Source organism: Balaenoptera ricei, chromosome 5 (assembly GCF_028023285.1).
Source record: "Balaenoptera ricei isolate mBalRic1 chromosome 5, mBalRic1.hap2, whole genome shotgun sequence".
In the NCBI taxonomy this organism is placed as follows: Eukaryota; Metazoa; Chordata; class Mammalia; order Artiodactyla; family Balaenopteridae; genus Balaenoptera; species Balaenoptera ricei.
Window position 1 is genome coordinate 67,121,612 of NC_082643.1, and position 12,098 is coordinate 67,133,709.

At 38.2% G+C, this 12,098-nt stretch overlaps 1 protein-coding gene across 5 annotated transcripts in view; it reads left to right on the forward strand.

The window, feature by feature from the left end:
• Nucleotides 1-12,098, forward strand: part of NMU (neuromedin U) — a 187,831-nt gene that overhangs the window by 64,468 nt on the left and 111,265 nt on the right. For 2 of the 5 annotated variants that reach the window (XM_059924094.1, XM_059924096.1), the window contains one exon: nucleotides 4,611-4,692. The exons of the other annotated variants lie outside the window; for them this stretch is intronic. The gene's annotated coding sequence lies outside the window, so the exon portion shown is untranslated. The remainder of the gene's footprint in view (nucleotides 1-4,610; nucleotides 4,693-12,098) is intronic. 5 annotated transcript variants of the gene reach the window in all.

The window sequence follows — 12,098 nt, forward strand, 5'->3', positions numbered from 1 at the left end:
GTGCATTTATGTATATCAGGAGCTTTGCCATCATCATTTCTGGGCTTTTTCTTGAGACAAGTTTGGATCTGGGACAACGTGAGAGAGAAGAGTGTAGAGACCAAGGCACACAGGGTCAAAGTGGATGGCGGCATGCAGGGGTCAGCCTGCGATCCACGGGGCAGGCAGGGTCTAATCTGGGAGGTCATTAAGTGATGCTTGGAGCCAACAGGTGTGACATCAAAAGCCAAAGGGAAATAAGCCAGGAGCCCAGGAGCAATGGCTAGGGGGATCCAAATAAATGTGCAAAAGGTAACTTTCTCACTTAGGATAAATATGTAGTCAATCTCTGGCCATATTTCTCAAGGTTTTCTGATCACAACTTAGTAAGAAATACATTTTATATCATGGTCTAATGCACATTCACACACAGCCCTGTGTCAGATTTTTAAAAATATCCTTGCCCTCACCATGGAAGAGGCACTCTGAGTTACTATTCTATTTCATTTAAAAGTTGTTGGGGGCGTCCCTGGTGGCGCAGTGGTTGAGAGTCTGCCTGCCGATGCAGGGGACACGGGTTCGAGCCCTGGTCTGGGAAGATCCCACGTGCCGTGGAGCAACTAGGCCCGTGAGCCACAATTACTGAGCCTGCGCGCCTGGAGCCTGTGCTCCGCAACAAGAGAGGCCGCGATAGTGAGAGGCCCGTGCACCGCGATGAAGAGTGGCCCCCACTTGCCGCAACGGGAGAGAGCCCTTGCACAGAAACGAAGACCCAATGCAGCCATAAATAAATAAATAAATAAAAATGTAAAAAAAAAAAAAAGAAGAAAGAAAAATATCCCCCAGGAATCTGAAAACAAAGACTAGATTCCAAAAAAAAAAAAGTTGTTGGTAGGAGGCTTACAAATCTGATTTCATGATCTGCTAATTGATAGAAATCCATAGCTTAAAATGTATTGTCTTGGAGACTGGGGAGATGGGATGAACAGAGTACCAAAAAAACCCCAAAAACTAAAATAAACAAACAAAAAAAACAAGAAACAAAGACTGGAGGACATGGTATCTGATTTTAAGGAGATTGAAAGTTCTTTGGAAAGTTAGCATGTAGCATGTGAAACAACAAAATAACATATTTGGAGTAGAATAAATCAAAATAAGCAAATTAATAGGCAAGTCACTATTAATACAAGTTAGTTCTAGAAGTGTCTGCTTGAGATATGAATAGTTAAGGTCAGTGATTAGAGGTTTCCTGGAAAAGTAAGTGTAAAGCCTGCTTTTGAATGATACTGATTGAAGGAGGGTCCAGGGGAGTAAACAGCCCAGATAGCGTAACAGCAGGTTCCTACAGAGGACCCTGAAGTGTGGTTCTTGATTGGAGTGGAGAGTGCATGTAACACAGAAGGAGGATGAAAATAACTCAGGAGAGAGGAGGTAGGTGGAAGCTTTCAGTACTTTAGCCAACCTCAAAGGCAGTAGAAGAAAACTACCTTTGCTTATAGAAATGACATGATGTAACTGTGTTTAAGCATTATTCTAGTGACCTTGCTGAGAGAGGATCCATTGCCATCAGATTTTATTGGAGACAAGGAAGACTGTTGTTGTAACCTAGGGAGTGTGAAAAACTTGATCTAATGTCACAGAAATGAAAATGTAAGAAGGGAGGATCCAGGAGATGGGAACACATTTGGCTCCTGTAGATCAGCTTTGTGACTTGTCTTCTTAGTATAAGACTCCAGTGCTGGGTGTGACTTGAGAGGTGATTAAAGGGGTTAGTTGTCCACAGTTATATCTTTGTTGATCTGGCAAGGCACTGTCTTTCCTCCAACCTGACCTGGAATTACCAGTGTTCATCGCTGGGTTAAACCACAAAGACAAAACTCATTTGAAAGTCTTTGTATCTGGTAGGGTGGGACAGTAACCTTTTATCAGCCTCCCTCCCATCTCTGAAAATTACTGTTACTATTTAAGGAAACCTGCCAGCTCTTTTGAAAAATCGGCCCTAGACCCTCCAAGGCAATGAAAGTGGCTGGACCTCAGAGCCCAGGCTTCTCTTTCTAGAGGTTCATCTTTCCCTTGGAGATCTCACTGATTCCTCCCGTTAGTGCTGGGATTGCCCTTCTCTACCTCTCCTACCTAGGAAGACCTAGGCTGGGGTTCATTAAAGGAGCTTGATGACAGGTTTAGCTGCAAGAACCTATTGACCTCAAGCAATGCTGTACCCCAGAACCTCAAGAGTTCATAAGTGGCAGCTGGTGTGGGATGAAAGCTCAGCCCTCGCTTGGCCCTCATGCCCATGCCATCCCCGCTGTTCACTGCTTTGGTTAAAGTTGCTCATATATTGATCTCTCCTCCTTATAAGGTCCCTTATAAACAAGGTTAATGTCTTATTCATCTTTATAGCCCCTTACCGTTGAACACCCAGTACCTTGCATTGGTGCTTGTAAATACGTTAACAGCACAATGAGAATATACGGCATTGTTGTTATTCTAGGTTTATTTAGGAAAATAACCCTAAATTAATTATTAGAAATCAGTTCATCAAATTAGTATAAACTAGTTTAGTAGACACTTTAGTAGAAATCAGTTTGTCAAATTAGTTATTTGGCCTTGGATTAGCTTTGAGGCCGTGGATAGTGAACATCAAGGCGAAGACCTTAGGAAAGTGCCAGGGAGCCTCAGAGACACTGAAAGAAAGGAAGTACATAAAAACAGAAGGGGCTTCCCTGGTGGCGCAGTGGTTGAGAATCTGCCTGCTAATGCAGGGGACACGGGTTCGAGCCCTGGTCTGGGAGGATCCTACATGCAGCGGAGCAACTAGGCCCGTGAGCCACAACTACTGAGCCTGCGCGTCTGGAGCCTGTGCTCCGCAACGAGAGAGGCCGCGATAGTGAGAGGCCCGCACACTGCGATGAAGAGTGGCCCCCACTTGCCCCAAGTAGAGAAAGCCCTAGCACAGAAACGAAGACCCAACATAGCAATCAATCAATCAATAAATAAATCTTTAAAAAAAAAAAAAATAGAAGCGGAGAACCAAAGTCAAACTTCATTTACTTAATAATCTTACCTCGAATTATTCTGCCTATACCATTGCACATTCACTTGAGTGATATCTCCCCCTGCCCTTTTTTAATGGTGTATTTCCTCAGTATCTCCAAAGAGAGCACAAATAGAGCATAGTATTGCTTTTCAAGACTAGGCACTGTGGGCTGTCTCTCCCCCCAACCCCCCGCCCCAAATCTATAATATTGGCATAAAGATGATGCTCAAGAATTGCTTGTGAGTGGAAAATACATAAAACTTCATACAGTGAGGCACTGTCTCTTTCTTGTTCCTTTTATCTTTAGCCTAGCATGCAGTAGTTTCAATGAGTATTTTTGTATGAATAAATAAATTTTCTTGGTGGTCTTTGAATCCAGCACCCCACCTTTTTCTTTCAGGGCTGGAACAACCATTATCTCTGACAACTTAAACTCTCACTCCCTTGTATTGATCACATCTGTAAATACACAATAGAAGCATTACACTCTTCAGTTAAAATTCCAGCAGGGAGCTATGACCAACAATTATTTCCCTTAAATGACTTTCATATCTGTGATCAGCTCTAGAGCTAAGGGGCTAGTTGAACCTGACCACAGATGACATTAGATGATTTAATAGTATCAACTCGCTTTTGAACTTATAAGTTAAATAACGTTCATATGTCAATATAGAAGGTGACGCACTTAAGAACCCCAAGTTTCTTTCATATTCAGTTATTCAGAGTCTTTTTCAGGGTCATTGTCAGATAATTGCTCAGATGAACTCTAAGGAAATACCTGTGTGTTCCTGTGTAATGAAGACTGGTTCTTCCACCCTGAAAGATGTCCACACCATTCCTCCACCAAGAGGAACTCTTGATGTAACTGGAAGAATTTTAGAAAATAAGAATATTTCTGTGTAGTAATGTTGCACAAACACTGGAGTTTATTTCTGAGTTGCAGTTCATCAATTCTGGGTCCATATGCTTATTTATTTTTATTATATTTATTAATTTATGATATGTAATTTGTATATTTTTATTACATGAAATATTTTTCAATATACCATAGAAAGAAGGAAAATTTTATTTATTATTTTTATTTTTTGATTTTTATTTTTTATAAATTTATTTATTTTATTTTTGGCTGCGTTGGTTCTTCACTGCTGCATGCGGGCTCTCTCTAGTTGCGGTGAGTGGGGGCTACTCTTTGTTGTGGTGCACAGGCTTCTTGTCACAGTGGCTTCTCTTGCTGCGGAGCATGGGTTCTAGGCACGCGGGCTTCAGTAGTTGTGGCACACAGGCTCAGTAGTTGTGACTCACGGGCTCTAGAGTGCAGGCTCAGTAGTTGTGTGCACGGGCTTAGTTGCTCTGCGGCATGTGAGATCCTCCTGGACCAGGGCTCGAACCCATGTCCCCTGCATTGGCAGGCTGATTCTTAACCACCGCGCCACCAGGGAAGCTGAAGAAGGAAAATTTTAAATGAACATTAACTTTTTCATTAAATTGTTCTATACCGCCATTTTAAGAAGTGCCTAGTATTCCACCTAATGAATGGATCATAATGTGAATAAGTTTAAAATAAAATTTGCTAAAACAAAATATCTTCTCTTAGTCAGCCATCCACAGTTTCTTCCAAGACTTCATTCTCAGCTGCTAGGGAGAAAACACTCAACACCAAAAAACCTCAGCTCCAGGTAAGATAAATGGTTTAAATTTCACTTTAAAAAAAAATTAAATATAAATATAGTTGATTAAATAGAAATATAGTTGATTTACAATGTTGTGTTAATTTCTGCTGTACAGCAAAGTGATTCAGTTATATATATATATATGTATATATGTGTATATATATATACACATTCTCTTTTTTAATATTCTTTTCCATTATGCCTTTTCACAGAATATTGACTATAGTTCCCTTTGCTATGCAATAGGACCTTGTTGTTTATCCATTCTATATATAATAGTTTGCATGTGCTAACCCCAAACTCCCACTCCATCCCTTTCCTCCCATCACCCTTGGCAACCACAAGTCTGTTCTCTATATCTGTGAGTCTGTTTCTGTTTCATAAAAGTTATTTGCGTCATATTTTAGATTCCACATAATAAGTGATATCATATGGTATTTGTCTTTCTCCTTCTGACTTAACTTCACTTAGTATGATAATCTCTAGTTCCATCCATATTGCTGCAAATGGCATTTCGTTCTTTTTTTATGGCTGAGTAGTATTCCATTGTATATATGTACCACATCTTCTTTATCCTAAATGGTTTAAATTTGATGTCTCATTGAAGATCTGGATATTAGGTTCTTTTCTCTCTAAAATACAGGAGACTGATCCCAGGATGCCCAGTAGATACCAAAATCCAGGGAGCTCAAGTCCCTTATGGCATAGTATTTGCATATAACCTATGCAATCCTCCCGTATACTCTAAATCATCTCTAGATGACTTATGATACCTAATATATGTAAATACTATGTAAATAGTTGTAAACACAGTGTAAATGCTATGTAAATAGTTGCCTCACCTGGCAAATTCATGTTTGGCTTTCTGGAACTTTCTGGATATTTTCAATCTGTGGTTGGTTGAATCTGCAGATTTGGAACTGTGGATAAGGAGGGCTGACTGTATCAAGGATCTTTGTTCCAGGGGGTGCTGAGTAGACATAGAAAGATCCCTCTTGTCTTGGTACTCACCAAGGGAGCACCCCAAATTCCTTTGTTTGTTTCTTTAAGTCTTGGGTAGCACCTAGATGTCAAGCTGATAATTACTTTTTCAGGAAGTTTTTTGGATGAGAAATCCACTCCTTCTCTGTGATATAGGGTGGTCTAGCAAGCTAGGTAAAATAAATAGCATGATTTTGTAGGATCTTCCTTGATTATACTTAAATCACGTTCTTGCTCATACTTAAAGTATAAATCCACAGTCATTTATAAAGCAGCAACTCTTTGCTGAAATTGGGGCACAAACATGAGTAAGACCGAATCTTTTAAAGAAGAGAGCTTTCCATCTCTATTGGCAAAGTGAATCATTATTGTAAATGCTTCCGAAGAGTGTAAGTTATTTGTAAATAACATTTGTAGGGTTTTTTAAAATGTAAAATTTATTGTCATACATATATTTATGGCATAAATGGCCTGGCCTGCTTCTTTCAGAGTCTCATACTTCTTCTGTCTTGACGCCCCATACCTGGGACTTTGGGTTGCTTCCAAATTTACTAGTCCTTAGTAATAAATTACCAATAAAGAAGTGTTTAATAACTAAAGACAGAAGTTGTATTTGATATCTACATTGATAATCATCAGCTTGATGCCATTCCTTAATGTCCCACAAAAACACATGTTCTTTCAGAGGAGGATCTAACCATTTCATCTTCCTTCATTTGGTGGATATCCTATCAGTTCTTCTTAAGGTTAATGGCTCCCTATTCAAAGAGGGATTTCTGTCCTCCTAGCAGCACTAGCTACGTCTTTTTTCTTTCATTGATTCATCAGATATTTACTGAGCGCCTACGCTATGGTACTGCTCTCTGCTTATGATACCACGTCTTGGGCCCAAGGCATTTCCCTGCCTCTGTCAAAGTCACAGTTTTGATCATTGTTCCAGCACACGTCCTAGATACACTAGAGGTTTTCCCTGGGACTTGGACTAAAAGTAAGGTAACTCAGCTTTAATTGAACGTGCTCTGTCTTATTTGATAGAACTAATGAAAATTACAAGCATTTAAAAATATGAATTACTTTAATAAGGACAAAGTAATTTCATAAATTAATTAATATATCATTTATTAACTGCCATTAAACCCTTGTTAATTAAGTAAAATGGTAAAGTTAAATAAAAAGATGGATGATTTCCTAAAGGAGATGAAATTGTGATTTAAGCATCTTTTCTTAATTGGTTTAATTGACAAGCACAGCATTGTACAAAATAATTCATCCAGGACTGGGAACTACAGGCTGACAAAAGACTCCACATAGATAGAGCATTTTGTGAGCAGGAAGCAGTGAGGATTATTTTCTAGAGAATGATCATATTCTATTTTACTCTACTCCAGTGGTTATTAACTTTATCTTGGTTAAGGGTTCAATATACATAAGTCAACTAATGTTTATTGAGTATCTCTTATATGCCAAGCATTTAGGGCATAAGAACTAAGGATTTGTTTGAACAAAAATAGATCCTTTTGAGAATTTGGTGAAAGCTAAAGATTTCTTCCAACAGAGTAAATAAAATATAAACATGCAAACTCACACCAGCTTTTACACGCAAACTCTCAGGAGGTATATGGACCCCTAAAGTTCATTCATGGAGACCCTCAGGTCTGTGGACTTAATTTAAGGACCCTCCCCTATTTGAAGTTATTCAAGCAAGGAATGATGTGTGTGTCTTAGGACCAGGCACTTCACCTCCCTAGGCTTCCATATTTTTGCCTATTAAATGAGAGCGGTAGATGAAAGCCTTCCATTTTAAAAAATCTGTAAATCTACGAATGGGTGTTATAAGTATGCTTGTCTGTTTACATCATTTATCTCTCTGTTGCTCATATTTGTGTGTGGAGGTAGAAAAGAATAGCACAAAACAGAGCATAACAAAACAGAATAGGAATCAGAGAATCCTCTGGAGTTTAGATATCATATCAACTCGTCCATGAGAAGAGACAGTGGCAATCCAGATGGTAAATGGTCCCACAGTGAGTGAGTGTCAGAGTCGGGACTTGGCTCTGCATTTCCTGACCTCCAGTCAGCTGACCACAGTGCCACAGTGTGTATGAAGATTTATCTCCCACGGATGCCTACAAGTGGTTACACTAGCTTAATAACATCTTTGAAAATTGATATCAAAATTCATACATTGAAGTTCCACCCCCCAGGACCTCAGACTATGATATTATTCTTTACCAAGGTAATCAAATTAAAATTAGATCATTAGAGTCGGCCCTAATCCAATATGTCTGTTGTCCTAATAAAAAGGAGAAGTTTTGAGATGGGTACTCACACGGGGAGAATGTCATGTGTAGATAAAGGCGGAGATCAGGTGATGCTTCTATAAACCAGGGAACACCCAATGTTGTTCACAAACCCCCAGAAGCTAGGAGAGTCTTGAAACACATTCTCTCTCACAGCTCTCAGAAGAAACAACCTTGATTTTGGACTTCCAGCCTCCAGAAATGTTCTTTAAGCCACCCAGTTTGTGGTACTTTGTTACAATAGGCCTAGGAGGTCAAATGGCCTCTCTGGGCCTTGGTTTCCTCATCTGTCAAGTGAGGGGTAACCCAGATAGGTGAGTAGTTCTCAGATGGTGTTCTGGGAGCCCTTCAGGGGCCCGTGTGTTTGTGATACAAGGAAACTGTGAAGAAAAAAAATATATCTATGTATGTATATAAGTAAGTATGTCTGTTCGTTCAGGATTCCCCTCACCCCCTCCTCCTCTGTACCAGCTGCTTCCCCAGAAACAAGTCCTCTCTATTTTCCTGTTAGGGAAAGATCTCTAAGATACTGTGTGGAAAAAGCAATCATGCAGCAGTGTGCATGGTATGCTGTCTTATTTTGTGTTAAAAAATGGAGGTAATCAAAAAGATGAACAGTGACAACTGTTGGTGAGGATGTGGAGAAATTGGAACATGCATACATTGTTGGTGGGAATGTAAAATGATGCAGCCCCTTTGGAAAATAGTCTGAAAGCTTCTCAAAAATTAAACATAGAGTTGCTATGTGCCTAGCAGTTCTACTCCTAGGTATATCCCAAGAGAATTGAAAATATGCTCACACAAAAACTTGTATGCCACTGCTCTTAGCAGCATTACTCATAGTAGCCCAAAAAAGTGGAAACAGCACAAATGTCTATCAGCCAATGAATAGCTAAACAAAATGGATTTAAAATTCCACTAATGTAATTAATTGATTAATATAAACTTCCATTTTGTATTCTTAAAATGGAATATTCAACCACAGAGAGGAAGTACTGATACATGTTACAACACAGATGAGCCTTGAAAACATTATGCTAAGTGAGAGAAGCCAGTCATCAAAGGCCACCGATTATATGATTCCATTTATATGAAATGTCCAGAACAGGCAAATCTATGAACTCAGAAAGTAGATGAATAGTTTCTTAGGCATAGGGGAGTTGGTGGGGGTGGGGGGGTGATAGCTGAGGGATGTTCATTCTTTTTGGAGTAATGACAAAGTCCTTTAGTTAGATAGTGGTGATGGTTGTGCAGCCTCGTGAATAAACCAAAACCCACTTAATTGTACACTTTAATTTGTACATTTTTGAATTTTATGGTATGTGAATTGTATTTTAATTTAAAAACCCTCTGGAAGGGAATAAAAAATTTTTAAAGGGAGGCAAATAATTCATATTTTCTTGACTATGCACAAAGAAATTCTATAAGGAGACATAAGACACTTACCAGTGGTTACCAAGATTGGGATGGGCTTCTGAGAGAGTGGGAACTGAGCAGATGCGAGACAGGTGAGAGAGAGAGATTTTTTAAAAACCACAAAATTATATACACCTTTTACAATTTTTATTTAATTTTATGTATTTATTTATTTTTGGCTGTGTTGGGTCTTCATTGCGAGTGGGCTTTCTTTAGTTGTGGCAAACGGGAGCTACTCTTCGTTGCAGTGCGCAGGCTTCTCATTGCAGTGGCTTCTCTTATTGTGGAGCACAGGCTGTAGATGCACGGGCTTCAGTAGTTGTGGCACATGGGCTCAGTAGTTGTGGCTTGTGGGCTGTAGAGCGTAGGCTCAGTGGTTGTGGCGCCGGGGCTTAGTTGCTCTGCGGCATGTGGGATCTTCCCAGACCAGGGCTCGAACCCGTGTCCCCTGCATTGGCAGGCGGATTCTTAACCACTGCACCACCAGGTAAGTCCCAATACACCTTTTAATATTTTATAATTTTATATTAAAATTTGAACCATGTGAATAGATTGTCTTTTGAAATTTAGGTAAGAATAAAATTAATTAAAACTATATATGTTGTATTAGAGTTTTATTATGGTTAGTTTGGTATCATATAGGTTTCAGTTCCTAGATATGAGAGATTGAGTACACATATTTAACTTTTGTTTTTACAACATTTGGTTAATTTATCATTAGGAAACAGGTTTGTTGGATCCCTTTTCTACTTGATTATGTTGTTTGATTACCCATGCTGGACAATCCTTTCTCTTTTTGATACAATTTCTTTTTCAAATTATTATATTTTTACTGAAGCATAGTTGATTTACAATATTATGTTATTTTCAGATGTACAACATAGTGATTCAAAAATTTTTAATAGACTGTACTCCTTTTAAAGTTATTATACAATATTGGCTGTATTCCCTGTGTTGTACAATATATTCTTGTAGCTTATTTATTTTATACATTGTGGTGTGTACTTTTAATCCTCTATCCTTGTCTTGACCCTCTCCCCTTCCCTCTCCCCACTGGTAACCACTAGTTTGTTCTGTATATCTGTGAGTCTGTTTCTGTTTTGTTATATCATTCGTTTTATTTTTTAGATTCTACATATAGGTTATAACATACAGTATTTGTCTTTCTCTGTCTGACTTATTTCCCTAAGCATAATGCCGTCTAGGTCTGTCCATGTTGTTGCACATGGCAAAATTTCAATCTTTTTTATGGCTGAGTAGTATTCCTCTGTGTGTGTGTGTGTGTGTGTGTGTGTGTGTGTATGTGTATGTGTGTGTGTGTGTGTGTATCAGTCACATCTTTATCCATTCATCTGTTGTTGGACACTTAGGTTACTTCCATATTTTGGCTATTGTAAACAATGCTGCTATGAACATTGGGGTGCATATATCTTTTCAAATTAGTGTTTTTGTTTTCTTTGGATATATACTCAGGAGTGGAATTGCTGGATCATATGGTAGTTCTATTTTTAGTTTTTTGAGGACCCTCCATACAGTTTTCCACAGTGGCTGCACCAGTTAACATTCCCACCAACAGTATACAAGGGTTTCCTTTTCTCCACATCCTTGCCAACATTTGTTATTTGTGGTCTTTTTGTTGATAACCATTCTGACAGGTGTGAGGTGATATCTCATTGTGGTTTTGATTTGCATTCTCTGATGATTAGTGATGTTGAGGATCTTTTCATGTGCCTGTTGGCCATCTGTATACCTTTTTTTGAAAAATGTCTATTTAGGTCTTCTTCCTATTTTTAATTGGGTTGTTAAGGATTTTTTTTTGATATTGAGTTGTATGAGCTGTTTATATATTTTGGATAATAACCCCTTATTGGTCATATCATTTGCAAATATTTTCTCCCATTCAGTAGGTTGTCTTTTCATTTTGTTGACAGTTTCCTTTGCTGTGCAAAAACTTTTAAGTTTAAGTAGGTCCCATTTGTTTATTTTTGCTTTTGTTTTGTTTGCCTTAGGAGACAGATCCAAAAAAATATTGCTATGATTTATGTTAAAGAGTGTTCTGTCTATGTTTTCTTCTAGGAATTTTATGGTTTCAGAGCTGAAATTTATGTCTTTAATCCACTTTGAGTTTACTTTTGTATATGGTGTGAGAAAATTTTCTAATTTCAATTTTTTACATGTAGCTGTTCAGTTTCCCCAGCACTGATTATTGAGGAGACTGTCTTTTTTCCATTGTATATTCTTGCCTCCTTTGTTGTATATTAATTGACCATAGGTATGTGGGTTTATTTCTGGGCTTTCTATTCTGTTCCATTTATCTATGTGTCTGTTTTTGTGCTAGTACCATACTGTTTTGATGACTGTAGCTTTATAGTATAGTCCGAAGTCAGGGAGCATGATTCTCTTCTTGGTACAATTCTTATTTTTTCTAGGACTATTCAGTTTACTTTTTATTTCTCTGCATTTGTTCTTCTCAGCATACATAAAAGGAAATAAGTACTCATCTTGTATACATATAAGCAGACATGTAATTAGTGAAACAAAATGCCTACATATAAGAATATTCCTACTTATCAAAACCTTAAAATCAGTAAAAAGGAACCTTATCCTTTTTCATTTCAACGAACTTTTTGTAATTTTAATCAGTGTTTTATAAACTATAGATTGCAGCTGTTTTTTTATGCAATTAGTTTCTTAAATAGATTAAAAAGTTGAATA